This window comes from Carassius gibelio, chromosome A24, assembly GCF_023724105.1.
Source record: "Carassius gibelio isolate Cgi1373 ecotype wild population from Czech Republic chromosome A24, carGib1.2-hapl.c, whole genome shotgun sequence".
Classification (NCBI taxonomy): Eukaryota; Metazoa; Chordata; class Actinopteri; order Cypriniformes; family Cyprinidae; genus Carassius; species Carassius gibelio.
This window is the reverse complement of record NC_068394.1, coordinates 13146302-13173408: the sequence shown is the minus strand read 5'-3', so window position 1 is coordinate 13173408 and position 27107 is coordinate 13146302. Positions and strand designations below refer to the sequence as shown.

General features: G+C 37.7%; 1 protein-coding gene across 2 annotated transcripts in view; it reads right to left on the bottom strand.

Moving 5' to 3' along the window:
* The window catches only part of LOC127946191 (sickle tail protein homolog), a 135732-nt gene that overhangs the window by 99699 nt on the left and 8926 nt on the right, over positions 1-27107 (bottom strand). The gene's annotated exons all lie outside the window — the stretch shown is intronic.

Sequence of the window (27107 nt, the reverse complement as noted above, 5' to 3'; positions counted from 1 at the left end):
TTCCTAAACTCCAACTCTCCTTTCTCTCGCTCTCCCCACCTTGTTTTTCATCTTGTCTAGATGCTCTCAGCTTAGAAAGGCAGTAAAAGTATAAATACTTGGGAATCAAAAAGGAAAATAATGAAAAAGGGAGGAGAAAATGTCTTCTGTTGCTGCCACAGCTGTGTATACTGATCCACATGTGACTCTCTCTCTCTGTCCACTGTTCTTCCAGTCTCTAATTTACAAAGCTAGAACACCATCGCTGTGGTGCGTGCTGTAGAAAATCACACACACACACACACACACACACACACGCCTGGATATTTCTGGAGAATTACAAAGTGGCAGAAGGAAAACGGGATTACATTAGCATAGCTAGTACTTGAGCTCTGCAGTCTGTGTGTGTTTATATGCGCATTAAAGAAAGGCATGCTTGAAGCTTTACTTTTGATTGAAAAGAGTTGGAAATGGAGGAAAAACCATGTTTGCTGTCGCCAAAACAAGCACAAACAAAAAGAAAGTTTGCAAAATTAAATATATAAAAAAAGAGAGTGACAGAACAACTTGCACTTCATTAAAAAATTATAATAAAATATATAATAAGACATTTGGTTTTATTTATTTTTTTGCCCTTTCAGCATCATTACAGCATTTTCATATAATCAAATCTCTCTGCATATGCTCAATTTGTAAAAGAAAGTCTCATCATGTTTTTTTTATTTATTTATTTATTTTTATTTTTTTGCCAGTGCCTCTCTCCCCTGATCCTTTGTTTGCATTTCACAGAAAAGCCCAGTTCAAACCATCCAGTGGCTATTTGGAGAGGGAAAGTCCAAATGGAGCAGATTTGGCTTGCACACACTCCATAAAAATCTATGGGTAAAATACATATACATCTAGACAAGAGATTTAAATGTAAAACATTTCACCACAGGTATCACTGCCGACTTTTGACCTACATTTCTTCTCAACTAAAACATATTGACCTTTGACCATGCTATACACAAAACAGATGGGCCCATTTTGCTAATTCAAACCTGCAAAATGCATATGTTTTCTATTGGCTTTTGTGTGCTCATACATATGTGTGGTTCGCATGTGATGCCTCAGTAAGTGAGTGTGCATAAGTAATGTGTGTGTTTTGGGGTAATTTAAAAGCCCTCTAATAACACGCTATATATTTGGCAGCCTCATGGCTCCACCCTGTTAGTTCTCCATTCACTGATTTAGCTCAATGTAAGCTATATTCAACCCTCTAAATATTATATGGCCTATGAGACTGCGGTGAGATTTTCCATTCATCTTATCCTGGTACTTTATAGCAAAATTCATGAAACAAGCATATATCAAATAATTTCTAATTATTTGTTACATAACTTTTCATCACATTATATGGTTTATTTTTTGTTAATTTATTAATTTTATTATTTATTTAGCTTTTGTTTATTTGTTTAGATATGTTTTCACATTTTTATCAGTAGTCACTGTTCTAAGTTGCATGAATTTTTTTTTTTAATCATTCAATAAATACATTTGAATCAAATGAAAGGTTTTGCATATAGATAGATGGTTATGGTAGGTAGATCTAATTACGTTTAGGGAATTTTCGATTCTTAGAGAAAAGGTGAACCGCACCAGACTCCGGGAGATTTCCTTATCCTTAGTTACCAAATAATCCAGAGCAAACAAAGAATCTGTATCATGTACAACATCTCAAGAGTTTCCCAGAATCATTATATCTTGAGTGTCTCATACCTGACTATCAGCAGAGTGAATCATTACTGTCGCAACATGAAAAGGGTTGGTGTGTGTGTGTGTGTGTGTGTATGTGTGTGCGTGTGTGTGTGTGTGCGTGTGTGTTTTCATGCCCCCAAGGGCCAGTTTCTTCAAACACATTGAGATTTTCATGAGCCAGAACTGATTTCTCCACAAGACGCACACAGCTCCTCAAGTTTTTCCTGTTAGCCCTGTTGATGTAATCATAAACTGTCATGGGAGTCTCTGTGTCTTTGAGGGGTCGTCTGGGTCAATAGTGCATATTTTTTTAGCAATAACATTTTATCTTAAAACAGTTTTATGGACATTTAAATATATATATATTTATATATATATATATATATATATATATATATATATATATATATATATATATATATATATATATATATATTTTTTTTTTATTGCTTATTTGTGTGTTACAAGTTGCATGAGAACTACCAAGAATGCCCTAGAAATCACTTTAGAGAACTTAGCAATCACCCAAAACACGCTAGCATCGTGGCAGCAACTTTTGCAAAGACAAACACTCATGAATTTTTCAGAAACATAAAAATGTAGCTTGTACAGTATTTTTTTTTTTACAGGAATGCAAATGAGGCTGTGAGGGATAGAAGTGCACTGTTTCCAATGCATTGTATTGTTGTTTAACATGCTGATAAAAAAAAAAAAAAAAAAAAAAAGATATATAGCCATAAAACATTGTGAAAATCGCATAATCCAGAACCTCTATACAGTGTTTTCCTTTCACTCTCATCTTTCTTAAATTCAATATGACATCTGACCTGACTAAGGTCTATCTATACTACTATAATTGTTTTACTATTAAGTAATTTCAGTCAACTTACATTTGCTTACATCAGTGCTTACACCCCTAAAATAGACCATTTAACCTTGTTACATTCCACATTCCCTCACCTCCTCAGAGACACTCACTACATTGCTCTCTCTCCAGATGTCTTTAATGACTCTTCCTGTCTCTTTCATTAACACCATCTCAGTTTTTACGACAGGAGACAAGCTCACCTGAGGTAAGTAAAAACTCATGCAACATTTATTAAGACTGAAGTAATTCTGGACTATTACTGTAAATTTCCTTTGCCATCAGGAATAAAGCTCAGACATGTCTCACTAATACAATCCCCATCACACAGCTCTGCTAACTAGCTTGAGTGAATAAATGTCTGAGATCCCCTGCAGTAACTTTCAGGTAGTCAAAAGGGTCATAAAGAGTTTAACCAGCAGAAACGCAATTATACCTGACATTTCTCCGTAATGAGCTGGAGATCACACATCAGACCAATATAAAGACATATAGTGACTGAAATTAGAGATAATATTGAGGAGGAAGAGAATAATTAACTGTCCTGAAGCCATATCAACAAATTACAGTTGAAAAAAAGTGAACCCCTTGGCTAAAACATCTATGATCACTGTCTGTACAAACCGAGTAATAAAGACAGATCATAAGAAAATATTTTAAACTGCCACTGCAAAAAATAAAATGTGTATTAATTAATTCAGTAGATAAATGGATGTAATACATATTTTAAAAAAGGTTGAAAATACAGCCAACCCTTTGTGCTCTAAACCAGACAAAATATTAACTTTTTTAGATGAAAGGATATAAAACTTTGTAAGTGTAATAAACTGATAATAAAAAAAGACACAAAAGATTGTGACAGTGAATGACAGCAAAAATGATTTGCTGAGTTTCCTGACCTCTGTGTCTCTGGGGCCCCCATGTGGTCTGACCATTAAACGCCATCTCCATCTGGTACACTGGAGTGAATTGTAGCTAAAGAAGGTTTGCTATGGATTTGATCAGTTTGTGCATTTTGAGTCATTTTGAGGTGTTTATAATTCTCTTGCTATGATCAATAAGCATTTCTTCCCACAGGTGTAGGTTAAAAACCTTCCTCGCTGTGTCACAAAAACAGAAAGAAATATATGACTGTCTTGATTTTGTATGCCTCCTCTAGGATCTGTTTTTAACAAGTATGAGATCTCTTTTCATCTGTCTGCAGATGACACCCAAATCTATATCCCCTTGAAGCGTGATAACAAGCAAGCTTTGAAGCCTATTTTAGATTGTCTGGACAAACTAAAACTTTGGCTTGCAAGTGATTTTCTGAGCCTCAATGAGAGTAAAACTAAATCTATTGTGTTTGGGTCAAATGAGCACTGCGTACATGAATTTGAACCTGAATTTCTGACAACATACAGTACTACACGTCAGAAAACTTGTCCCTAAAGAAGTCTGAAATGGTTATGCATGCTTTTGTAACATCTTGATTGTATAATTGAAATTCATTTTATATCAGTACCCCCTCAGTCATGTGAACGCAGTGGCTCGGGTTCTTTATAGGCAGCACAAATATGAGTGTATCACATCAGTTATGAATACATTGACTGCCGGTTAAATACAGAATCCATTTTAAATTGTGTTGCTTGTCTATAAATCTCTCAAGAATCAGGATCTACAGCACCTATCTGATCTGTTACATCCAAGATCACTCAGATCTGCTGATTCGGGATTACTGCAAGTTCCCAGGACAACAGCAGAGGTGATTTGGGTGCATTTTCTGTTGTCAGCCCTAAGTTATGGAATAGTCTCCCAGTTCACATTAGAACTGCCTCAACTCTTAAAATGTATTTAATTTAACTGGTGTTTAATATTTTTTGCTGTGTAATGATTTTCTATTTTGATGAACCTCACCGATTTTACAGTTTGTGATATATTGTTTATAATCTTGTTTATCGGTTTTCTTTTGTATACATTATGCACCACTTTGGTCATTTTTAAAGTGTGATATAAATAAGCATTGTATTGTATTGTATTGTACTGACATCCATCCTAGACCTAGTTTTGCAAGCCAGAGAGTCAACACACTCCACTGAGCAAAAGTGCAATATCTATCTTTCGTGATTGCACTGAACAGTCCACATTCATTGATTGTATTTTTTTAATACTGCTGTGAGAATTACAATTAAAAAAGACCCCGATTTGTACATTCTCTTTTGTCCAATAAACCTTTTTGCCATTTGTTAACTCTTAGCTTTTTTAAGAGGAATGCTACATAAGTTAGCATTCCTCTTCTAGCAAAGCTAGAAGAGTAATGGTGGAGGAACTCTTTAAGGGGATGTTAATAAGAGACAGTGACAGCAGCCTTATGGGTTTATTGATTTTAGCTCAGCGCTCTGTGCCAGGCTAATACAGGTCTGAGAAATGAGCACAGAACTGTAACAAAGCTGCCAAACAAACCAAGAGAAGCATTCCAGATGGAAGAAAAATCTCAGTCTAATGCAATTGAGCCAGTTTTATATTCAAATCAAAATAAATGCTTTTGAAACTAAAAGTTGTTTAGACAGGTTTATTAGTCGTGGCCTAATGGTTAGAGAGTCGGACTCACAATCGAAAAGTTGTGAGTTTGAGTCTCTGGCCGGCAGGAATTGTAGGTGGGGGGAGTGCATGTCCACTTCTCTCTCCACCTTCAATACCATGACTTAGGTGCCATTAAGCAAGGCACTGAACCCCCAACTGCTCCCCGGGTGCCGCAGCATAAATGGCTGCCCACTGCTCCGGGTGTGTGTTCACAGTGTGTGTGTTATCACTGCTCTGTGTGTGTGCACTTTGGATGGGTTAAAAGCAGAGCACGAATTCCGAGTATGGGTCACCATACTTGGCTGTATGTCACGTCACTTTTTACGTAACCCTCGTTTCCTGATGGAGGAAATGGAGACGTTATGTTGAACGACATATGGGGTCTCACTTGGGAGGCCAATCATATATGAGTTTAAGAGAAAAATCCAATTAAAATTGGCTATTGGATTTAACATACCTGAGCCACTCCCTGTGCCTACAGGTGTAAATAGGCCACAGGTGAATCCACTCATTAAGGTTTTATGCTGAGGTGCCGAGAATGTGTCCCGGCAATAGCAAATGGTTCAAGGTTTTGGCATGGGGACATAATGTCTCTGTTCCCTCCATCAGGGAATGAGGGTTACATACATAACCGAGACGTTCCCTATCTGTCGGTCACTACATGTTATGTCGAACGACATATGGCATGCCACAAAAAGCTATGCTTAAGGTCACAACTTTCCCAAAAAGCCCCAGTGCAAATTCATTGACCTTGGTACCGAAGGGGCCAAAGGGTGAGTACATCACTGCTGGAGAAGGCCATGCTGCTGTTCCGCTCACAAAAAGTTTGTGGAAGGGGATTCCAACCTTCAGTGAAAGATTGCTTCAAATCTTCCCTATTTGTTCTCTCAGCTTGGCAAAACCATGGGGAAACAAGCCTTAGGAAAAGGTCACTACGGAGGCCACATCCTACCCGTAGGGAGGTGACATGTGGACATACTGATATGGACTGACCCGGGGGGGGGGGGGGGGCAGTACTACATATGGAACGGGTCTCTGAGGCAGGTTCTACCTTAGAGTAGGAATGGAACAGCTGCCACAAGAGACTGACAGAGTGGGTCTGTCAATGGAAGACATTGGTTTACTAAAAGGGAAACCTTACCGTGGAAGAATACACATATGGGATTACCAGTAGGGAATCAATCCATATGGACACCTAGCCCAGGGGCTGACCGGAACTCTGGGCATGCTAACACCAGTACCAGGCCTGGCAACAGACTGCACCACCAAGTCTGACCGTCTAGGGTGCTGGAGGATGCTCGACCAGGTTATGCCAACCGGGGAACTCTACTGGGAGAAGAAAGGCGTTCTCATCCCTTAGGAGGAGGCCACACTCCGTGTGGAGTGGGCCCTCACCCCCGGGGGGCACGGCTCGCCTTGGGAATGGTACGCCAAGGCAATGGCATCCACTATCCAGTGGGCCAACCTCTGCTTGGAGACAGCCTTCCCTTCTGCTGACCTCCAAAGCAGACCAGGAGCTGCTCAGAGCTTCTGAAGCTCTGGGTGCGGTCCACATATATGTGAAGCGCTCTTACGGGACACAGCAACGCCAAGGCTGGATCTGACTCCTCCAGGGGCAGTGCTTGCAGGTTCACCACCTGGTTAGGGAAGGAAGTGGTGGGAACCTTGGGCACGTATCCAGGCTGGGGTCTCAGGACAACGTGAAAGTAGGCCAGCCCGAACACAAGGCTCTCTTTACTTACCGAAAATGCTTAGAGGTCCCCGACCCTCTTTATGGAAGTGAGCGCGATGAGGAGAGCTGTGTTGAGAGACAGAAACTTCAGCTCGACTGAATCCAGCGGCTCAAAGGGACCCCTCTGAAGTCAAGCCAGAACAATAGAGAGGTCCCAGGAAGGAATCAGGGGTGTCCTAGTAGGATGTAACCTTCTGGCACTCCTCAGGAGCCTAACGATCAAGTCATGCCTCCCCAGGGACCGGCCGTCCACTGCATCATGATTGGCTACAATGGCAGCCACATACACTTTCAAGGTTGAGGGTGACAGCCTACGCTTCAACCTTTCTTGCAGGAAAGAAAGTACGACTCTGCTCGAGCATCTTCAGGGGTCTTCTCAGTGAGAAAAACACCAATTTGTGAACAGACTCCACTTCAGAGCATAGGCCTGCCTCGTGGAGGGGGCTCTAGCCTGAGTGATAGCATCTACGTCCCAACCAGAAGTCACACATGGAGGTACCAAAGATCCGGACATGGTTGGCAAATGGTGCCCAGCCCCTGAGAGAGGAGGTCCCTCCTCAGGGGGATGCGCCAGGGAGGGGCTGTCTCGTGGGAAGCAAACAGGTCTACCTGGGCTTCCCTGAATCAACTCCAGATCAGCTGGACAGTGTGGGGATGGAGCTATTTCGAGAGCGTGTCGGCTGCACGATTGAGCTCCCCTGGGATGTGGATAGCACACAGCGACTTGAGCTGGTAGGCGAGTTGAGACATGTGACATGATCATAGACCTCCCTGTCGGTTGATGTATGAAACAGCCGCAGTGTTGTCTGTGCGGACCAGCACGTACTTGTCAAGCAACAGTGGCTGAAACCGCTGTAAAGTTAGATGCACTGCCAGCAACTCCAGACAGTTGATGTGCCAAAGCAGGCGAGGTCCTATCCAGGCCCGTCAAGCTGTCTGCATGTGATGCCCCAGCCCGTGTTGGAGGTATGTGTTGTGACAACAACATGCCGGGGCACTTGTTCTAAGGGCACGCCGGCCCGTCGAAAGACAAGGTCCGACCAGGGGCTCAATAGGCAGCGACACATCGGTGTGATGGTGACACAATGTTTACCGTGGTGCCATGCCCATCTCGGGACTCGGGAGTGCAACCAGTGCTGAAGTGAAGCAATCCGAGCAGCGTGACTGCAGCTGCGGATGCCATATGCCCCAGGAGCCTCTGAAGGTGTTTCAGTGGTAGCACTGTCCTGCCTCTGAAGGAACTCAGGCAGTTCAGCACTGACTGGGCATGCTCGTTGGTGAGATGTGCCGTCATACTCACCGAGTCTAACTCCATACCAAGCTAATAGAATCTCTGCTTGCACGAGAGCTTGCGAATCGTCCGTGATTTGCTCTTTTAGAAACTGCTCTTTTAGTCGAAGCACCCAGGGGAATCGCCATCACAGGGTCACCGCTGTGCTGCGCCATCACACTGACCAGGAACAACTCAAACAGATAAAGATGAGAGGCTTTGTAGCGACTATGGTTCATCAACTACTCAGCTCCGAAGCAAAATCTGAATGAGTGGATGCACCTGTTGCCTATTTATACCCGTAGGCACGAGGAGTGGCTCAGGTATGTTAAATCCACTAACCAATTTGAATTGGCATTTTCTCTTAACCTCAGAGATGATTGGCCTCCCAAGTGAGACCCCATATGTCGTTCGACATAACTCGTAGTGACTGACAGATAGGGTGCCTTTTTGCATTACTGACATAGAATTTTCCTATTTAATGCTGTTCAGTTGCTTTGTCACAATCTGTATTGTTAAAAAAAGCTATATAAATAAAGGTGACTTGACTTGACTATTGAGGTGATTGGTGTCTAGTATAGCTAGACTGCTTGACATGTATATACCATTCAAAAGTGTGATGTCGGTAAGATTTTTTAAAATGTTTTTGTAAGAAGTCCTAGCTCACCAAGACTGGTGACAATTTTTTTTTCTTACACAGCAAAAATAGTTATATTGTAAAATATTATTACAATTAAAAAATATTGATAATATGTACTTCTGGATAGTCATGTGCCTTCCAAGCAACTGCCACTGAGATTAATAGGAATCCTAAAAGATGGTTGCAAAGCCAGCCAGATTGCATCTTGCAATTTTGAGAAAGTTCCAGTCATTTTTGTCAGCTATATCAATAAAATGGCCCCTGAATGGCACACAGCCCTCTGGACACTGGACCCTCACTTGAACACCTCTGTTGTTAGCTCTAAGCTACACTTGTTAGGTCAGGTTCATCCTCTCTGTCTCTGTCTTTTTCTCTTCTTTTTCCCCTGAACCAACACATTTTCTTGACCCTTTCAGCACGCAGCTGGGTTATGTTAATATGTAAATATTCCACCGTCCAAACCATCAGAATGGAAGTTAAAAGGTCACTGCAGTGAGTGTGAGAAAAGCCAGGGTCAGTGCTCAGACTAAGGATGAATAGCATAACCATCATTAGGAACACTAAAACAGTCCACCTATAGAGTCAAAGAAGGGGAGTCATAATTTTCTACACTCTGGGTTCCCATTTACTGTCTGTTAATTAACTTAATAAAAATGTGTGATTTCAGGGGTTACTGTGAGTGAGCATTCTGTATCTGATATGTGTGCATCCAGGTTCAACCTAGTCTTAGGACATAAAGCTGCAAACAATAATGGCAATTTAATCTTGAAACAAATGATTACAGAATGTGAATTAGTAGACTCAAAAAAAGAAAAAACAACAACAGCTAGACTTTAATGCAATTTTGACATTGAAATGTTTGTTCTGTATAAAGAAGGAGTTAAACATGGTTCAGTTGGACTAAGGACACAAGGTAATAAAAACCTTTTTGCAAAAATCTATTTACAACAATGCCGTTTTTATTTATGAAATAAAGTAAGTATAAATCTAAATTAAAATTAAAATAAGTACACTTTAGCATACTTTCAAGATTATGGTAAAAAATATACTGAATGTAATGTCATATTTTCAGACACTTAACACTGCATGTTAATTGTGATTATATAAAGATTTATTATACATTTATATTAAATCCAGATAGCTGAGTTATTGCTGACCCACTTAAGTAGGAGTTAAGCAAATATATGTAATTTCGTAATTACTTCTACCATCTGTGAAATATGATTATAAGATAAGTGTATTGCTGAATGTACAGACAATAATTTCAAAAGAAAAAAGAAAGAAAATGATCAAGATAATATATAAAATATATAAAAATACATAACATTTAAATGTAATATTGAATAACCCACTTCAGTTAAAATAATGTACTTTACATTTGCTTTATTATGTTACTAAACACATCAAATTAATTGATGATACTTCTTTAAAGCATGGCACAAAATTATTATTACAAAATTTTACTTAATGTGCAAAGAAAGTTTAAGCACACTTAAGTGGCCATTTATTTAATTAATATTATATTATCTGCAGGTATAGTTTTTATTTACTTACATACTTTAGCTGACAGATCAAAAACAACCCTGAAGGCACACTTAGCAAATGTCATTAGAACTAGAGCATCACGGTTATTTTAACTATAACTTAAGGTGATAAATCCAAGTGAAACTGAATTTGCTTAAAATTCATGTAGTGCCATGCTGACATGAAACACTTTAACTAATTCAGCAGCTGTGGACTGTTAGAGCAAATTCTGACACAAAACAAACTGAAATAGTTTATAATGACTCCCATGATCCGGTGCTTTAGCATATTCACACTGAAAAACAGGAAGGGGTGATGTTTCACATCGTGGTGCTAATGGGATACCAAAGTAATTAATGATCGCTAGAGCGTTCACCATCTTACTCTCAGTCAGCTGGCTCAAAATAGCTTCATTAGTCACTGGTAATTAGTTGAGCATATTGAATGTCTCGCTGTGTTATAATACAGATGGGGTGAAGTAGCTATATCCTCATTATATAACAACCAGTCAGACTGTAGTGATAAGACTCCATCCAATCTGCAAGACCAGAGCTTGAATATGCATGAGTATGCAAATGTATATGTTGGGGATTTGTAATAATGGAGTGGAAGGAGCAGGCAGACAGACAGAACCAAAGATAGGTGGGAAGACAGACAGGCTGATATAATTATTCCACTCATCAGTGAAGAGTTCAGTGCTAGAAATGTTGTTTATTGTTACAAATGAAAGATATGTCAATCTGAAGACATCATAAAAGATAAATGGAAAAAAGGAAAGGAAATTTAAAAATAAATCAGGCTTCATGGAAAGCATGTACATACATATCAGCCAGAAATACATAAATATAATTTAAATATAATTTAAAATCAATTAATTAATGCATGATGCAGTGTTGTTATTGTTAATTTAAATCAAAGCTAAAAAATATTTCAAATACTTTTGTTAATTGAAATAAAATACAACAAAAATGTTTGATGAAAACTTAAAATGTAAAAACTTAAAGGTAGTTCCCCCAAAAATGAAAATTAGCCCATAAATTACTCACCTTGAAGTTATCCTAGGTGTATATGACTTTCTTCTTTCATATGAATCCAGTCAGTTATTTAAAAAATTGTCTTTGAACTTTCAAGCTTCCTGATGCAACTCAGCGGGTGTTACACTCCATCCGTCAATGAGAAGTTTAATAGAAAGTGGATTTAAAAATGTAGGTTTCAGTAAAAATGCATATTTATTAATAACTATACTCACTTTGACTTTGAAAGCCCTAAAAATTGTTTTGTAAAGCTGTTTTCTTATTGCTAAAATTATCCATGGTCAGGGTTACACAATCATGGGGGTGCCGACCATAGCCCAGGTAAATAACATCCATCATGCTTTGGACTCAATTGTCAGATAACTAGTTGATCAAGATGATTAATCTTTAGTCTTAAGCATTCTTTGCTCATTAAAAAAAGAAATCACACACAATTATGATTGGACCTGTGCTTTAGCTTGGCGTTAAAGGGTCAAAAAGCTTGGCCCACTTGTCTCTCAACTTGACTGGAGGGCATGCCATGTATGTGTGTACACGTGTTTCTGCCTTTGCTCTGACATAAACCCAGTTAGCCTGAACTCTATTGCACTGTTGCACATTTCTGTGCTTTATTAACATACATAAATTCCTTGTGGAGCACATGAAAAGCCACTATAGAAACAATTGTACATCTGGACAGAGAGCACTTATATGAACTGCTGAAATCTCACAGAAGGGAATAGTGAGAGTGGGAGGGAAAGAGAAAAAGTGTTTTAAAAAAGAGATGGAGGACAGGGTGAAAAGAAAGAGAGTGAAATAGGCAGCAGGTGAAAGACGATGTTGGCCTCTTTCCCAAACTCATTTGAATTGAATTGAATTAACCATCTCTTCATTAGATCGTCATCAAATTCCTCATTTTGACATCAAAGACTTCCCTCATTCTCCACCACATCCCATCCGCAATCCTCAGGACAATGAGCTGCCCAAATCTGAGCAAAAAGGTCCAGAGAAATAGTCATAAAAATCAATGGAGGGTCTTGGAATGCATTAGAATGTCTCTCAAAGTCAGGAAAAAGTTCTGGAAAGAAACTTTCTGCCAGTGGGGAGATTTGAATTAAAGTAATCACCATCATTTTTACAGATTTTAAATGGGTTAATATAGACTCCTATGTCTTTCCCAATGCTAACATAGGTGACAAACCATAAGAATGTCCTTCATCCCAAAAGTAAACACATCTGTTACTTATTTAAACTGAATATTATACAATACACAACATAACTGGCCATCATAATGAATTACCTTATGTGGATAATTCACCCAAAAATGTATATCCTCACCTTAATGACATTCCAAAACTGTAAGACTTTCCTTTTTCTGATGTGGAATATAAAAGAATTTTTGAAAAAAATGTCTCAGGGTTTTTGTCATACATGGACTTCCATTTGTACTGTTATTATTTAGTTTATTTTACAAATTTTGCCGCTATTAACTACACTGACATCACATGTGTTTGTGCAAAAAGACATGCTTTTGGGGGCATTAAATAATGGTACAAATAAACTGAGCAAACTGACAACCGCAAACTTTAGTAAATTACTTTGCATGATTCATTTCAACACTCTCCTCTCATACATTTGCCATCTGAAACTCCTTTAAATACATATGCAGTAAGATCAGCAGCAAAAATAACTGTCCACACCATTTTTTCTTTAATGTTTCACGGCGTGTCTTTAGTAATTTGTGACGTTAGTATTTTAATGCCACAAAGATGGTTTGCACTGGCACAGACTTTTAGTAAATCTGGCACTAAGAGAGACCTCTAAAAGAGTTTTCTATGCTATTAAGGCCAGATTCACCCAAGTAGACACAGTTTGGTGTATGTTTTGTTGAAAGAAATGCATATATCACACTTTATAAATGTTACGTTCCATGCATACTGTATGTAGACCATTGAAAATATTAAAATATTTTAATTTCTAAGACTTTGTATTATCATTGCTAATTCTTTCTTTTATTGCTTTAGCAATATTTCATGTAAAATAAGCATGCCAATAAATATCCAGTTGAATAAGACAGAATTGAAAAATACTGAATAAGTAAAGGAGAATGAGAAGGTGAAAAGAAACTTCCCAAGTAAGAGAGAGAGAAAGCGAGAGAGAGAACAAGAGAAACATATACTGTATAGCAAGAGACAGTCAATAAGAATGATGGATGAAGAATAAACATACTAATGCTGATCTATAGAGAAGGTCAAGAGACATGCTGAGTGGAAGAAGCACAGAGGAAAGAGCAACAGAAAAATGGCAGCCATGAATTAAAAAGAGAGATGGAAAGAAAGAAAGAGTAACAGCAGTGTAAAGGCTTCACAGCTGGACCATGCCTTCCTGTTCAGACGAGACCCTATAAGAGGACCCTTAAGAAGTAAACACTAAACACCATCTGTTTCTCCTCCATGTCCATGTTTCTGAAAACTGCTGAGAATTACTTAGCTTTCCTTCATGTCCCTAAAACAGATTAAACACACACAACACTCCAAACTCTGGCAAGACTTTCGATTCAATTAAATACAGCATTCACAATCATGTTATTAAGGTGTATCAATTGTTTTCTTCTGCAATTAGGCAAAGCATTACGATTATTTTGTCAATATTATATTACATTTATCTTAATCAAATTCACTCTATTCTTATTAAAAACAATGAATGAAAGCAATCTTATGTTGGAAAAGGTTTTATTTTGAGGGAAGTTATATATCACTTTAAAAGAAAAATGAATAAAGAAAGGTTTTGGTAACATTTTCTATGAAGCCCGTATTTATAATACATTATAAGGGTATTCTTAAGGCTTTATAATGAATGCATAATGCATAAAAATATATATAAATATATATATCGATTTTTATCGATTCATGAATAATTATAACAACAATTATAATACATCTTACGTATTTGTGGTTATAAGTTTAAGAGTATGATTATTTATAACACACAATGAACACCATATTAAATGTACTTCATTTACAGTATAGTGGACTGTATCATGTCCTGACATTGTTTATTTAAGATCTGCACAGTATCTTACTACAGCTTGTGAGTGGTTAGATGTTGAGTGTTATTAGAGTTTTTCCTGTGGAGCTAATGTTAATTAATTGATGTGAGCTTAATACTCCAGCTGGAAAAAAATGCAATGTTTTATATGGTTACATTTTATTTTGATGGTCCCCATAATCAATCGACTGTAAGCAGCTTAGCAACTACATGCCAACTAACTCTCATTAGAGTATTAATATTCTCAAGAATGGGAGAATCTAGTATGGTTGAATAAGTTGACGTACTTGCAAAGACAATTCTAGCCAGTTTATCTGTTGGCTGACCATCAAAATAAATTGTTAGCATATATTTACAGAAGCAGATATACTTATACTCTAATAATATAATCAAACTGATATTACAATAAAAATAGTTAAAAACAAATGTGTCATATTACACATTCAACTGATCTGATATCTGATTTTATGACTATTTGAGAAAAAAAATAGTTATTATTATTACTACTACTTATAAGTGGTCTTTGACCGCTTTAAGTAAAGTAGCATAAGAAAAATGGCAAGATATGAGACTTATAACACATTATAACTATAAGAAATATGATCCATTGTAAAAGTGGATGCAACGTGTTCATTATATTATAAATCACCATACACCATACAAAAGCTATAACCACAAATAAGTAAATATATACATAAATATATACATAATATTAAAATTGTTCTTATGAACATATTATACTTTGTTATAGTGCATTATGCATTCATTATAATTCCTTAAGAATACCCTTATAATTTATTATAAATATGGGCTTCATAGAAAGTGTTACCATTAACTTTTTTCCCCTAAGTGTAAAGATTTGTTTTTTAATAATCAAAAAAAAAAAAAAAAAGTTTACAGGTTAGTCTCCAGGTATGCAACCATGGTTCCCAGAAGGTAACGAGCTGCTGTGTAAGAAAACACTATGGAAATGCCTTTAGCAAGATCACGCTCTGAATCTTATGTGTAATCAGTCCAATGGAAGGGCGAGATGTCATAGGTGGGTGATGTAGCGACCAGGAAGCTATAAAAGCATGTGAGGGGGATCCATCATCAGCTTCTAGGAATGAAGCAGGCGGATCACGGAAGTATGGCCCTGAGACAAAGCATATAGTTCCCTTCAGGGAACCATGATTAAATACATAACCTGGAGACATTCCCCTTCAGGAACTCGAGCTGCATCAGAAAACGCTATGGGAACGAGAATGCCCATGCCGCCAGACTTGCAAATCCCTGCCTAGTGTAGAAGAGCACAACTAAGGCCAGAGGAAAGGGAGCCACGAGTGGCTAAGGTAGGTGGGGCCCGCTATCCCGAAGGCCAGCTTCTGGGGGAGTGAGCCTTGATCCAGAAAGGAGAATAGAGATCAGAGGACTCGAAGCTATGGACTAGCATCCTAATCCACCACTTGGCATAAGCTTCTCTGGACGGAGGAAACGTGTAACTAGGGGGTTTCTTTCCACTGAATGGCCACCGAGAGGGCCATGGTAGGCCGCAATAGCTGCCACAAAGAAAGTGGAGTGGGTTAACCCTGTGAAGAATCGGGCCAGCAGGAACTACAGGACTGTGCTAACTGGGCAGTTAACTGTGTCAAGCTGGCGGTCTCCGCAACAAGAAGTGAAAAGTTTCCACTTCAAGGAGTACAGTGTCCTCGTAGAGGGAACTCTAGATTGAAGGATGGTCTTAACAGATTGGAAGCTATGAGCTGTGCCCCCTCAGGGGCCACACCCATAACTTCCACAGCTCTGGGCGGGGGTGGAATATCATGCCCTCAGCCAGTGAAAGGAGATCCCACTGACGGGAATCTCCCATGGAGCGCTGTCGAGGAGAGAAATCAGGTCTGAGGACCATACTTGATTCAGCCAGAACGGGCTACTAGCAGAAGACATACCCTGTCCCGGCATACTCTCTCCAGAACTCCCGGGAGCAGAGCAATCAGGGGAAAAGTGTACAGACGAAGTCTCTGACACATCTGTACCATAGCATCCAGCCCCAGAGGAGACAGACGAGTCAGAGAGAACCCGAGTGGACAGAGGGGAAAGAAACCGCAGTGCGGGCATCCAAGTCTCGAGAACGAGCTCTAGATCTTGAAAATGCGGGTGGAGATAGGAAGAGCCATCTCCAACTCGTCCGCCAGATCATGTGGGATACCTATGATCTAGCAGCCGCCATGCCTCACCAGCAGCAAGACCGGAATCGCAAGATCACAAGCAGTGTGTCCGGCGAGAATGAATCACTTAATAGTGGGAAAAGAACAATCATCCCCCTTTTTTTTTTTTTATATGTGTGAGTTATGCTCTTCATTAATGCTTCTCATTATAATATCAGTCATAATATGCTTGTGTAACTGATGCTTGTGAAACTGATGCTTGTGCAACTGCAAGCTCATCGACAGCAATAAAGAAACTTTATTATATATATATATATAGATATTAAGAGTTATCTATGAGTTATATCATTAAGAGTTATAGATACATAGATTTTGTTCTTATGTGCTGGTTCTTTAAAAAAAATATAAAAAAAATATGAAGCACCAGTTTGAATCAATCTGAAAACCCCAGTATTTGTAATTTACTGCATGATCAGCAAAAAAAATCATTTTGTATGCATGCAAAAAAGACTTAGAATTAGACAAACAAACGCAGAATTGACCTGAGTACTAATGAATTAGAATGTGATTCAATCTGGAATTCTGTTCAGATGTATTGCACTAGAGGTCACACTAAATGCTTTCTTTTTCATTTAAAAGAAGGAGGGAATAATATTGGGAAATGACAGAAGCAGGATGTGCACTAAGATTCCTCAGTTAAGCATCACTGTACAGCAGGTCCAAACATGTGCACTAACCACAAGGCATCATCTCTGAAAGAACAAAATGTGTTCATAGATCACTTCCGTTACACAAATTCAATTTCATTTCCATTTCATCATTTTCATCATTTTCAACATTCCCGAAATCACCTTGTCATAGGTCACTGTGTGTCGCAGTGTCTGCGTTGACTGTATCTGTTTTAAAGAACAGCATTTTCAGAGACACAGCCGCACTGCATGTTTGAAATGGAGCGTTCACACTGACATCAGTCTTGGTCTCACATCACTGACACTCTCTTCAACCATCCTCCAAACACCCTGCAGGGCTGATTCCTTACATTCATGCAGACAAATATTAGAACCAAAACAATCTCCTCTTTTGATGCAGTGAAATAACACTGAACCCTGCGCCAGGACACTCAGAGTCTTGAGGATCCTGAGAAATGATTTTAATAAACCTCCTCATCGACTTGCTGAATTAGTTTTGGTCTGTTGGTGTCAACGTACATGCATGCACTTGATTGTGTTGTGAAAAAAGCATCAAAGAAATATATTCTCATTAATGTCTTATGGATGCAGTTTAGTGTTTCCTCATCAAGAATGCTGACACTCTAATTTAATGTCTTATTGTGGGCGAAATGGAATTAGAATAACTGACAATGCTGGCATACACACACACATACACACACACACACAAACAAACATGTGGATTCACAGACACGCACACACAAACAAGGGCTCTAAATCGCAAGGATTTGCATATCTTAATGCAAGGTTCAGCTCACCTTCCTGTGTGTCTCCATAATGGTGAAATGTGGTTTATTATTTAAACTGCTCCACTTCAAAAGGAATAGTTTACTTCAAAATCAAAGTCTAATGTTATTTGCTTACCTCATGTCTTTCCAAACCTATGACTTGAATTGTTTAAAAATATTCTGCCTCTCTTTCCAATATAATGAAACTAGAAGAAGACTGGGGCTGTCAAAAATGTAAAAGGAAACAAAAGCACCAATAAAATATCATAAAAGTAGCTCATATGACTCTGCAAAGTCTTCAGAAATCAAATTATAGAAATTAAGTGTTATAATTATTGAGTTTCAAATTATAGCAATTGAAGTCATTGCTTTTTGAATTGACTAAAGTGTATTGAAAATCCTCCCCTCTAGCAAGCTGTTAACCCCTGCGCCCAAGATCATTTTGTATGTTGTAGTATATTTTTATACATGTGTCGTTGTTCCCTGAAAGATATATATATATATATATATATATATATATATATATATATATATATATATATATATATATATATATATATATATATATATATATATATATAATATACAGTGCCCTCCATAAGTATTGGAACAGTAAAGACAAAATTGCTTTCTCTGCTGTGGAGTCTAGACATTTGCAAATATGATTAAAAGATTAATATGCGACAAAACTACAGAAAGTCACATTTTATTTTATTTAGCAGGTGGTGGTGATTTATTATTATTTATCATACATGTTTTACCAAATAAAAAGGGCAACACTTTAAGAGTTCAGCCCACTATTTGATGTGAGCATAAGTATTAGAACAGTTGAATTTAAGGCAGATGTAAAAGATTAAAAGCTAATATTTAGTTGCAGATCCCTTGCATGCAATAATAGCAATGAGACTGCAACCCATAGACATCACCAGACTCTTGGTCTGATGCTTTTCTTCTGCCTTTAATGCAGCCAATTCTAACTGTTGCTTGTTTGGGGGACTTTGGGGGGACAATCTGGATATTGATTTGGGCAATCTAAGACTTTACATTTCTTTGCCCTGATAAAGTCCTTGACTGAACTGGCAGGGTGTTTTGGGTCACTGTCCTAATCCAATATGAAGTGCTTTCTAATGAGTTTGGTGGCATTTTCTTGAATATTGGTAGCATGGTAATACCAAACTCTGCTACTTCGCTTTACCCCATAGACAAAGTCTGGAAGAGCATAGTTGACAATCGTTTACTCTTTCGTGGGGGGAGGGGGGCTTGTCTGAAGTTTAAAATCATTGGTGTAATCATCAGAGGAATTTTGCCTCGATCATTTTTTGTAATCAAGTTACTCGAGTTACTCGAGGAAACATTTCAGCCCTAGTTAGAGTAGTCAAAAATATGTTCTTATATACCTATAAATGTATATATATATATATATATATATATATATATATATATATATATATATATATATATATATATATATATATATATATATATATATATATATATATATATATGTGTGCATGTGTGTGTGTGTTTTGGGGTAGGGGGGTTCCTGGGGTGACATATACACAGGGGTGCACATAAGTGGTCCGCAGGTCCAAAATAAAAAATGAAATAAATTCTGACAGCGCATTTGCGTAACAATATGGTTGACAGCTGTAAACAATTACCATTTTAGATCGACAAACTGTACTACATAATATTTGTTTTCAAACTGAAAACACAAATCTAAGCTATCCCCACTGTTGGGAACGTTACTTTAAAAAAAGTAATTAGTTATAGTTACTCATTACTTGTTCCAAAAAGTAACTGAGTTAGTAACTGAATTACTCTATAATAAAAGTAACTCGTTACCAGGGAAAGTAACTATTTGCGTTACTGAAAAAAAAAAAAAAGTTGCTTTATGTCAAAGATTTTGAGCAGTTTTCACAAGTCAGTTACAATGAGTAGAACAGACAGGTGTTTGTACATAACTTTCAATATTTATTGCACGTCAACAGACAGCAAGAGTTTTATCCTGCGCTTCCAAGTATTATCTTTGTATGAAAAGTGTTTTTGCACGTTCTTGCCTTTGACCACAATGAATTTGAATAAGTGCTTATATCTCCACCTTGAAAATGCCAACTTTTTATTCGATTGCTCCTGACTTGCCATCTCTGCTGCTGCTGCTGCTGCGCCGCTGGCGTAAAAACACTGGCTCTGATTGGCTACCATGAAACACATGACTCTGCCTTAGCCAATCATAATCGCTTATCTCGTTATTAACTCACCTGCTCACTCGCTGTGTGAGGCAGAGGTGTATTCGGATTACATAGTTTATTAAATCAATGCAAAGTAACGCACTGCATTTAACTTCCGGTAATGTTAATGGAATTATAACGACGCGAAAAGTAATTAGTTAGATTACCCCGTTACTTAAAAAATAACGTCGCTATTCCAAACACTGGCTATCCCATACCGCTTTCAAAGCATAATGCAAAACAGTAACATTCATTCACTGACGCTCTTTAATCAGCAGCAGTGCTAAATCCGGAAGCGCGTGTACTTACTTGCCAGCAACCCGCCAAAATAAAAGCCTGCTGATTTTAAGTTTGAAAATGATGAAAACGCTTTTATTTATTTATTTTTAGAGGCTTTTATCTAAAGGGACTTACAATTGGGGAATACATAAAGTGTTTCTTCTTAAAAGGGCACACAAATAAAGTAGTAGATATTAACATTTTATTTTTTAATTTACTAAAAAATAATTGTGGTAACACTTTAGTATAGGGTCCAATTCACACTAATAAGTAGTTGCTTATTAGCATGTCTACTATTAACATATTGGCTGTTTATTAGTGCTTTATTAGAATATTATTAATCTATTTTTATAGTTATATTATATAATATTTAATAGGTCGAGCTATATGCAGTGTGAGGACCAAACCAATCTGCAGGTTCTCTTATGAGAACCAGGCTGAAAAAATTATGTGCAACCCTGGATATAGGTGACATCAGACTAGCTGTTGAGAAGTCTGATTGTCTGTGGGAAGAAACTGGTTTTGAGTCTGGAAGTTCTGGTCTAAATGCTTCTCATCTCTTTCCAGATGGGAGAGGCATGCACAAGGTGTGGGAAGGGTGAGAAGGATCCTTCATGATAGAAGTTGCCCCTTCAGAAACCTGGTGCTGTAGATATCTTCGATGGCAGGAAGACATGCCCCGGTGATGTGATGTGCTGTTCACTATCCGTTGTAAGGCTTTCCTGTCAGATGCTGAGCATTTTCCATACCAAACTGTGATACAGCTGGTTACACTCTTTATGACACATCTGTAGAAAGTTGTGAGGATAGAGGGGGTCATGCCTGCTTTCTTCAGCCTTCTCAGAAAATATAGGCACTGTTGGGTCTTCTTTAATAAGAAGGAGGTGTTTGGTTACATCTTGTTGACATAAAAAGAGAGATTGTTGTAGTCACACCATGCTATGAGTTGATTCACTTCATCCCTGTATGCTGTCTCATCATCTGCTAATTTTAATATGCTGTTGCTTTGGTGTTTAGCTAATTTTTATTTAGTTTAACTTGAGTCACCAAGGTGTATAACAGTGGACTCAGTACACAGCCTGTCACAAGTACTCAGGGTAATTATATATATATATATATATATATATATATATATATATATATATATATATATATATATATATATATATATATATATATATATATATATATATATATATATATATATATATAATTTCAAGATTTGTATGATAGAAAAGAGGATAAAAAAGAAAGAAAAAAGATCTGAAAACACCACCCTCGCGTTTTTATGTGGATAGTAAATCCTTACACCAACAAAACCATGATCAAACACTTAACAACTTTATTATGTCTTTTTATTAACTAACATTAACACAGATTAATAAACGTATTGTTCCATGTTCATCTGTATACCGCGCACAAGGTTAACGCGCATAGTCCAAGTCTTCTTCTCCATTTTTAGTTTTAAGGTTTCGTGTGGATGCAGATATTTATTGAGACAAGGAAAAAAGAGAGATCGGATCGGGAAAGCTCTGGCTTCGTGTGGACATAGCCTGAAACTCTCTGTCAGTGTCAATGGAAATACTGGGCAGCCATACACCAGAACAAGGCTTACAGATCTTTTTGAAGACTTTTTCTCTTAGCATTTTCTAAATCAAACTCAGACTGACTGAGTGTAACGCCCTTGTAAAGTGCAATTGGGGTATAAAATTGTGCTGAATGAAACTAATAAATCTAGTGGTTAGTCCTCTGCAGCTAGTTTTGGTTCCCCAGAGGATTGTGTAAAAATCCGACCCACCCTGCTGGCTGCTTTCCTCTATATTTATTGAACAGCTGAGTGTCTGTACATCTACATGTCTCCAAGAGAAAAAAACAAAACAAAAGCTTGCTATGAGTCTGAGCAGCCAAAAGTGTTTTCTAAGAGCTACTGATAAACCTGAGTGCTGGTTTGTTTTTGTTTTTTTATCAAATTATTCACAGGGTCCCTATGTAGTGTTCACTGCTTCCTACACATTGAGCATTGGCTATCTGTAGAAGTGTGTGCACTTCAAAAAGTCATCAGACACATACAATAAATTTGAATGTTTTTTGAAAAGTTCATTTCAGTAATTCAACTCAAATTGTGAAACTCGTATATTAAATAAATTCAGTGCACACAGACTGAAGTAGTTTAAGTCTTTGGTTCTTTTAAATGTGATATTTTTGGCTCACATTTAACAAAAACCCACCAATTCACTATCTCAACAAATTAGAATATGGTGACATGCCAATTAGCTAATCAACTCAAAACACCTGCAAAGGTTTCCTGAGCCTTCAAAATGGTTTCTCAGTTTGGTTTACTAGGCTACACAATCATGGGGAAGACTGCTGATCTGACAATTGTCCAGAAGACAATCATTGACACCCTTCACAAGGAGGGTAAGCCACAAACATTCATTGCCAAAGAAGCTGGCTGTTCACAGAGTGCTTTATCCAAGCATGTTATCAGAAAGTTGAGTTTTGTATTTTATTTTGAAACCAAGGTCTTAGAGTCTGGAGGAAGGGTGGAGAAGCTCATAGCCCAAGTTGCTAAGTTTCCACAGTCTGTGATGATTTGGGGTGCAATGCCATCTGCTGGTGTTGGTCCATTGTGTTTTTTGAAAACCGAAATCACTGCACCCTTTACCAAGAAATTTTGGAGAACTTCATGCTTCCTTCTGCTGACCAGCTTTCTGAAGATGCTGATTTCATTTTCCAGCAGGATTTGGCACCTGCCCACACTGCCAAAAGCACCAAAAGTTGGTTAAATGACCATGGTATTGATGTGCTTGACTGTCCAGCAAACTCACTAGACCTGAACACCAGAGAGAATCTATGGGGTATTGTCAAGAGGAAAATGAGAAACAAGAGACCAAAAAATGCAGATGAGCTGAAGGCCACTGTCAAAGAAACGTGGGCTTCCATACCACCTCAGCAGTGCCACAAACTGATGCCCCTACCAAGTATGGAGTACATGTACAGTAAATGAACATACACTGTAAAAAATAAGTGTAATTTTAACTGTAAAATTTTGTAAAAACGCTACGGAAAAAAACTGATAATAGGTTAACAGTAAGTTCCCGTACTATATACAGGGAAAAACTGTAAAAGATCTAACAAAGCATTTAATGTAAATTTACAGTAAAATTCTGTTAATTATACAGCTTTTAGAAGTAAAAAAAGAACAAATCAATGAATAATTTACAGTCTAAAACTGTAAACTGATATTCCCAGAATTCCCTGCGTGACACTCCACGTTTGAAAGTATTTTGTTTAAATAATCATGTTTTTAAATAGTTCTTGTTATCAGTTATGTACATTTGAGCTTTATGTTACATCTTCTGTTGCTTAATGAAAGTTTTTTGCATTATTTAAGTATCACGTGTGTTACCATGATGGTGTTTTGTGTTTCCATAAATGTGCACCTTCTATATGTTAATATATACTTCTGCTTGTGGTGAAGCTACTTGTGATGAGCTTTGATACTTCATGTGGCTTTCTCTTATACAGTACCATCTTTATTATTATGGTGGTTGTCAGTATTTTCAAGGTACAAAACAGATTTAATTTTGTGTGTTGTTGAATTTACTGGTTTATATTCACATTTTCTTGTTTGTAAATTACAGCTTTATATTGTAAAATTAACAGTTTTTGACGTAAATGTGTTTACAGTTTTCTGTATTTTTACAAAATTATTCTGGCAACCACAGCTGCCAAAAAGTTTTTGTAAAAACAACAAGAAATTTTTTACAGTGTACTTTCCAAAAGGCCAACAATTCACTAAAAATGTTTTTATTTTTTTATTTTTTTTATTTTTTATTGGTCTGATGAAGAATTGTTCACTTATAGTGAATTGGTGGGTTATTGTTAAATGTGAGCCAAAATAATCACAATTAAAAGAACCAAAACAGCTGTGGCCTAATGGTTAGTGAGTCGAACTAGTTAGCAGAAGGACGCCGGTTTGAGTCATGGTGCTGGCAGGAGTTGTGGGTGTGAATAAACAGTGCTTTCTTCCACCCACAATACCCATGGCTGAAGTGCCCTTGAGCAAGGCAATGAACCCCCAGTTGCTCCCCGGGTGCTGGCTCCATAGCTGCCCACTGCTCTGTTGCTCTGTGTTTACTTCTCACTGCTGTGTGTGCAGTTGGATGGGTTAAATGCAAAGCACCAATTCCGAGTATGGGTTACCATACTTGGCAAATGTCATGACTATAACTTTCAAACTACTTCAGTCTGTGTGCATTAAATTTATTTAATAAAGTTTCACAATTTGAGTTGAATTACTGAAATAAATGAACTTGTCCATGACATTCTAATTTATTGAGATGCACCTGTATTAACACTTATGTTATCATACTTGTGTAGAAGTATGATGATGACATAATATATGAATAATTACAATACAGTTCGTGTTTGGGGTCAACCATTTATTCATTTAGCAGACGACTTTTATCCAAGGTGACTTACAACTGAGCAACACAACAAGCAAACTGTCATAAAAAAGTGAAAGTAGCCAGTGTAGAAAGAAAAAGAGAGGTGTGACATGGGTCCTTTTGGTCTTGTTGAAGACCAGGTGTGTATCAGTGGCCCGGCAAGTGGTGGTGTAATAGTGTGGGGGATATATTCTTGGCACACTTTGGGCCCCTTAGTAGTAGGCCTGTGACTGGCCCTGGCAAGCAATAGCATGCCCGCTTTTGGCCCAACAGTGGAAACGTGGCTATTGAGCATTACCTGAATATTGGTGCTGGGGGATGTCATATCTTTCCCTTAATGACCAAAGTGTACCCATCTTATGATGGCTGCTTCCAACAGGATAACATGCCATGTCATAAAGCTCAAATCATCTCAAACAGTTTTCTTGAATAATGAGTTCACTTTACTCAAAAGGACTCCACAGTCGACAGATCTCAATCCAACAGGGCACTTTTGGGATGTGGTGGAATGGGAGATTAGCATCAAGGAAGTGCAGCCAACAAATCTGCAGCAACTGTGTGATGCTTACGTCAATATGGACCAAAATTGCTGAATGTTTCCAGCACCTTGCTAAACATAAATGCACGTATTAAGGAACATCTGAAGGCAAAGGGGGTCCAACTTGGTACTAGCAGATGTACCAAATAAATTGGCTGGTGAGTGAGTATTTCTTTCAGTCCTTGCATTAAACTTATGACCCTGGGATTGCTAGCACCATTGCTAAGACCAAATGATGTGCTAAAACAATGAGATTTTTCTTTATATAATTAATGTGTAAATAGTAAACAACAAAATTAAAGATGTATATCTGCATCAGAAATCTGCATTCTGAACCCCCCTGAAAAACATATATTTCTCTTCCCAAGCCATTATTTTGACCTGTCATTTCAGGTCCTCATCCCTCAGGACAGGCAAGACAGCTGCAGAAACCTGTCATCTTACAAAGAAGTGAAATACAGATTGGTACCGAGTGGCATATTCATGCTGGCTTGAAAGCATGACGTGTATGATCGTGTGTGTGCCTGCTTTCATCTTACAAGTGGCTTGTGTTGAGAGAAATAGGTGCCATCTGCTACACTAAGCACTCTCTCAGGTCCTGTTACAGGTACCCTCTGAATAATACATGCCACACTGGTACCTCACATGGGAACATTTCTGCCACATTCTTGTACGCCACACACAGTTTGTGGGCGGAAATATTAAGCCCTCATTTAGTTAGATCATGGAAAATTAAGACTAGATTAAGACTACAGCTATTCAAAAAAAATAAATATAAAAAAATATCTGCACACTGTTACACTCCCTTTATTCAAAAAGTTAAAAATAGTAATGTTTCGGTCAAAGACCTTTGTCAGGCAAACACACTGACAAAGTTTGCCTGATGAAGGTCTTTGATCAAAACGTTGCTATTTTTAACTTTTTGAATAAATGGTAACTAAACAACATATTATTATTATTATAGCTCACACTCAGGGTTAGAGGTTAAACCCTAAGTATTAAACAATTTTCACGTCAAGTGATACAATTATGGAAAAATAATTATGGAGGAAGAAGCGATCTATAGAAGCCTATGAAATGTATGTCTTTCAGTGTGATTTTATATCTCATGAAGTAATTTTATATATTTTTGTTCTATTTCACAATGTTACTTTATATTTTGCACTTGTAACTCACATAAAAATTTCGCAATTGGGACTTTTTATGATTTGACTTGATTCGAAACTTCTGTTTCACAATGTGACTTTATATCTTGAATTTGTAAACTTTTATCTCACAATGTGACTATTTTGTACTTTGTATCTAATGACGTGGCTTTATATTTCGCAATTACAACTTTGTTTCTCAAAACTGTGACTCTATATTTTACAACGTGACTCTATGGGTGTATTCACACCAGGAAATTCTGATAGTTCGCTTGCTTTGGTCCAGACAAAATACAATGTTTTTTTTTTTTGTTGTTGTTGTTTGGTGTGGTTAACTTTCACACTGCCCTTTTTGCAAGTGAACCAGAAATTGTAAACAAAACCACACATGTGCTAAGGTCATCCATTCATTCAAATTCTCCAGTGTACTAGAGTTGGTTTGGAACCGGACCTAGACCACCTCTTCAGTTGGGAATTTGTGCGGCTGTTT